Here is a 6,000-nt window from a genome sequence, read left to right as displayed (position 1 = left end):
TGTAGTAACATGAATAGAAATTTGAATATCGTGTTTTGTGCAGTGTTTAGTAACCCATATTATCAAACCAAACTTAGCAATCTAATCATTATGCCACGTCCTAGATTATCCGATGAACCAGGAGAAATTATACGAGAAGAGCCCCGCTTTAGTATTCAACAAGGGGAAGAAAGAGGACAGCCTATGAAACGGATAAGTTAAGAAATGGTTCAAGAATTGATTTGAATCGAGCAGCCTTTCTATATTAGTTTGGGGCATTGTGGTTCATTGAAATGAATATACACTTCCGAACGCAATTTAGCTTGTTTCAACCGAATAAAAGGTGCTATGTATTGTAAAATTTTTACGAATCAGCAAAAAATATGCTCAGTAATTCATCATTATGCCACGTCAACCTAACCTTGTAGTTTCCTAACCAGAAACAAATTGGGTAAAAATTGAATTTAGAACCCCTAATACGTTAACGACATTGATCTTAATTAATTCAATAAATTTTTAATTTTGATATTCAAGTTATATTCATCGTCACCTTGCCAGAACATCAGCGGGTATCGATTCGCGTCATATGAACGTCACCAACAATAAGCATAGCCACTTTATCGATTGTTGGATCATTAAATGTGCGTTCATGACTGCGTCACAAATGAAGATGAAGCCACCAACTATCCCATTGAATTTGTAAACTCTTGGAAACATAAACCAACCAAAACTGTGCAACGGTACGCGTTTGTTGGTTAGTACATTGATGAACAATGTAATTTACGCTACGATAATGATGGGAAAGGTAAGGAAGTTCTAATTCCGAGGATCCCGATGATCCCAATCGATTTGCCTTTTGAATTTAAAAGACTTCAATTTCCAATACGTCTTGCACAAGGCCAATCCTTAAAAGTTTGTGGTTTAAATCTAGTACATTCATGTTCATGGTCAATACGTGGCATGTTCACGGGTCGGAAGACCATCTGCGTTGTTTGTTTTTGCGCCTGACAATAAAACAAAAAATGTCGTGTATCAGAAGGTACTTAAGTGAAGAGCAACCTATGTACTAAATACAGAAATAATAATGAATAATTAATGTAGTTATTTAATTTTTTTTTGTATTTTTTTCAAAAAAAAAAAAAAAAAAAAAAACACAATCTGCTTATTTATTGTCATGGTTAAGGCGGAACAAAGTTCGCCGGGTCTCTAGTTTGAAATAAATTCCATTCTTTCACCAAGTCAAAGCTGTGGACGATTGAGACTCGCGAACGTATTGATCTTTATTTGAACGTCTTAAGAACGAGCTTGAGGAGCGTTTCATATGGTGTCAAGGGATCTTCATTTTTACTGATTCACTGATTTTTGCCCACTAACGCTCGGAACATTTTTGGGGGACAAATTTATTTTGTCTTGGTTGCAGTAAACATCAGCTGTTTTGTAGGGAGGTAAAGTTATGTGGGTGAATAGAGTGGTAAATTAAATGGATGGAAGATCGGCAGAATAAAGATAATTCATAATTTTGAAATTAAAACAAAAAATATTTCCCCATATGTGTAGATCGTTGTCATACTTTCATAAATTGACAAAAGCGACCATTCCGTCTCTTGTTCTAATTTTAAAAGACCAAATTAAAGCTTTGATTCTTTTATTATCTACTTAACGTCACATAGCAAGGCCATGCCCCTTAAAATCCAATGATCTGGTTGCTTATTTGATTGCAGCCATAGCGAGCAAATATAATTTAAATCGGTACGATCAATTTTCTTGTATACTGGACATGTATATAGTTTCGGATTTTTTGTAGATGTTGAATTAATTGCATATATGTGGACTACAGACATAAGCGTAAACAAAACTTTGTTTGTCGCCTCAACTAAACGAGAAGTGCGCCTATCCCAACCTGCACCATCAACGTACAATCCGTATATAAAAACACCCTCCTTAGGCGGCTTTTCGCACTCTTCGAGACCAATTTTAAGAACGTCGTTATGCATACTGACTTGATCTAAAGCCCAGCCATGATGTGCCCTAGCAACTTCTTGGCTCATTGCTGTTAAAAAACCCTGAGGATTAAAGAAGCCTGACATCCAAAATACAACTGGGCGGGATCCAAAACACCAGTTATAAAATTGAGTGTGGCGCTCAATAAGTTCAGTAAACCAATAACCCAGACTAGATGATACCCAACTGCCACGTTTGAAGACAGTTGGTATTCGAGCCATGAAAATATTGTCTACAGCATCAAGATCTCACTCATTATTATGGTTCCTTCAACAGCTAACAAAATGTCCTTAAATGTTGTTCGTACAAGGCTTTTTAATCTGAAATCACATAAATATTTGGTATTATCAGGCAATTTATTAAAATTAATTTACTTTTTCCATCCTATCAATTTCTTGTCGAAGGAAAATATTCATGGCACTGAAAGCTCCCATTGCAATTGGATGTTGTTTCACGTCGAACAAATCAAATGGTGCAGGTGTCTTAACTAACATCTTTCTCACCTGTTGCGCAACTCGAAAAAAAAACTTTCACTCGTTGCAGAGGACGGACGTGTTTTTTTTGCGCTTATCAACTTTTATTTTTTCTCGCGATTAAATACTTTTATATAACTCTTAAATTATCGGTTTAATTAATAACAATTACAACATCCGAATTTTAGTTTCATTTCGCGAATTCTTGCTGTCGTTTTTGTTTAAATTTAAATAAAATCAAAACTTACAACAATACTTGCATTAGCGGTGTTGTTGTTTTGTTTATCTCTTTTGCTTTTGTGTCTTTACCGTTTTAACTAACTCTCGCGCTCTTGCGTACAAATTGTTGTTGCATGTGTTCAATTTGACGCGCTCTCCCGCTCTTTCCTATTCTTGATTGATTTGCGCTCTCGTCTTTTGCCTACCCGCGACTCTGTGATACGTGTTTTTGTTTTTGTGTTTTCATTTCTTTTTATTCTTTAGTTGTGAGGGCTTACTCTGCACATTAACCCTTGTGTCAGAACTGGTCAGTATATTCTTATACACAGATTTTTTACCTTTAGAATTTTTATTTTTTATTTTTTTGTATTTCCTTTTGTAATTAAATTAAACTTTTGATAAGATGGTTGTCTGCTCAAAAAATAATTGCATAGTTGCCACTAATGCGGTTGACTCCCATGATTATATTCTTTGTTGGTTGTGTGACAATGCGGTTCACGTCAAGTGTGCAGGTTACACAGGCAGAATCAAGGAGTCTATTGCTAAAGGTGGTGGCTTAAAATATGGATGTGATGCTTGCCGGGAGGTCGAGAATGAGATGCGCTCTTTCATGAGGCGGACTAGAGATAGTTTTGACACTTTAAGGGCAGGTTTTAATAAACTCCAAGCGGAGTTTACTGCGGTGGAGACTCAGTTCAGAAGTTTATCGCTTATGAATGAGTCTCCGAAACGTAAAAGGACCAGTCCTTGGGGTGTTTCTGTATCTGTAGATCCGCCAGCGTCTCTTATCGTCCCCGACCGGTCTCATGCACCGTCCACTCCTAATGTACAGCAATTGATATCGTTTAAGAGCCCGGTTGTGAATGCTATTAGTAATGAATTACCGGTATCACCTGGGAATGATCTCTTAAAAACGATGCCTATTGTAGTGTCCGATGTGTCTGGGCAATTACCCATTCCAATGGAAATTGCCGATAGTTCTAAAAGTATCGAGGGCCCCGTGAACAAGTTGACTGCTGCGGTGGGTGACTTGTCCAACGTTACTGCTGCGGCTCACGCTTCGGGACCGCGGCCTCTCGTTGGCATACCACCAAAGAAACATATATTTGTTTCTAGGCTAGACCCTGTTGTCACATCTGATGATGTAATAGCCTATATTCGGAAGAAAGTTAACGTCTCGAATATTGCGGTGGAGAAGTTTAAATTTTCTTATTCTCGGGACATTTCGTCCTTTAAAATTAGTGTTTCTGCCAATATCTTCGACACTATATGTCGAGAAGATTTTTGGCCTAAACATATAATAGTTAAGGAATATACTGTAAAAAAGAAAAATCGGCAACCGATTCGCTTGCCTACAACAACAACTAATACTATTCCTGCCACATCAGCATCTGCTGGTGTGTTAAAAAACTAGCTTCGTCCGTTAACCTGGGTTACCAGAACGTTAGAGGACTGAAATCTAAACTTCCTAATCTCTATGTAGATAGTCTTTCTTTTGAGCATAACATTCTAGCTTTCACAGAGACGTGGCTAAAACCTGATATTGCTGATGCATCGGTTTTTTCCACAAACTTTTCTATTTTCAGACGTGACCGGATTTCTCGCATAGGTGGTGGCGTTCTGATAGCTGTGGATGCTGCTTTATCATCTGAAATGATTCAATTTTCTAGTACCCAGGAGATTGAGTTTGTCGGTGTTAAAGTAAATTTTAAATCTTTTAATGCTTTCATTACTTGTTCCTATATTCCACCATTGTCAGACATGGTGGTATATTTAAATCATTTAGAGGCAATTCAGTTTGTCTCCTCTTTAGTTTCGAGTCAAGACTTGCTCATAGTTGTAGGTGATTTTAATTTACCCGCTTTAGCATGGTCACTAACAGATGAATCTACCACGTTGCTGCCCTCTTTGTCACATGACTTTATTGATGGCCTTCTAGGCTTATCTTTATCCCAAGTCAATGCTGTCTTAAATTCTAATGGAAAATCGTTAGATCTTATTTTTGTATTGGATTCTTCTTATTGTGAGGTTTCTAGGATCGAACCATTTGTTCTTCCAGAAGACAAATTTCATCCTACATTAAATTTAAAAATTGATTTGCCCTTGCTTTCACCATTATTTGGTTCAAATGAGTCACCACTAACTAGGTGCTTTCGTAAGACTGACTTTGCCAGCCTTAATGAAAACATTGCTACTACCGATTGGTCTTATCTGTACAATTGTAGTGATATGAACTCGGCTGTTCGTTTTTTCTATGATACTCTGAATTCACTCTTTGATATTTGTGTGCCTCTTGGTAGGCTGGAGCGGCTTAACAAACCTCCCTGGTTCTCTCGCGAGCTATCCAATTTGAAAAATGTGAAGACACGATATTATAAGAAGTTCCAAAAAACACGTCGTTCATCAGATTATGCTCTGTATACAGTCGCTCGTTCAAAATTCATGATGCTTAATACACAATGCTATAAGAATTATCTTCAGCGGTGTAAGCTTCAGTTTTCTTCTGACCCTAAACAATTTTATAATTTTGTTAATTCTAAACGTAAGACCTCTGTGCACCCATCTTTTTTGTCTTTTCAAAATAAAAAAGCGAGCACTGATCAGGCAATTGCCGATATGTTTGCGAGTTTTTTCAAAACAACTTATTCCTCAAAGGAATATCGAGCAAGTCCGTATCCTTATCATTTAAAAAAGGCTAATTGCATTTTCAATCCAGTGATTGATGAAAGTTCTATTCTTACCGAACTTAAATTAGTTAAACCTGTTTATTCTCCGGGGCCAGACGGTATTCCTGGATGTATACTCAGGTTCTGTGCAAACGTATTATGTAAACCCATTTTAAAATTGTTTCTATTGTCGGTATAATCTTCCTCTTTTCCATCTATTTGGAAGGAGTCGTATATTATTCATCTGCATAAAAATGGCAAAAAGTCCGAAGCCTCTAACTATAGGGGTATCTCAAAATTGTCCGCTATTCCGAAAGCTTTTGAGAAAATTATAACTTCTCAATTGCAACATTTTTGCAGCTCTATTATTTCGCCATCCCAACATGGGTTTGTGAAACGTAGATCTACAACCACTAACCTTTTAGAATTTACATCAATAATTATCAAGGGGTTCAAAAATGGTAAACAAACTGATGTCATATACACTGACTTCAGCAAAGCCTTTGATTCCGTTAATCATACCCTATTACTTTCTAAGCTGAGCGACATTGGGTTTCCACCCATTTTCCTTTCTTGGGTTCGAGAATATTTAACAAATAGAAAACAGAAGGTACTTTTTAAGTCTTCTTTTTCCGTTTCCATTTCTGTGACTTCTGGTGTAC

The sequence above is a fragment of the Drosophila willistoni genome, unplaced genomic scaffold (assembly GCF_018902025.1).
Source record: "Drosophila willistoni isolate 14030-0811.24 unplaced genomic scaffold, UCI_dwil_1.1 Seg373, whole genome shotgun sequence".
NCBI classification, from domain to species: domain Eukaryota; kingdom Metazoa; phylum Arthropoda; class Insecta; order Diptera; family Drosophilidae; genus Drosophila; species Drosophila willistoni.
Note: the sequence above shows the minus strand (reverse complement) of the source record.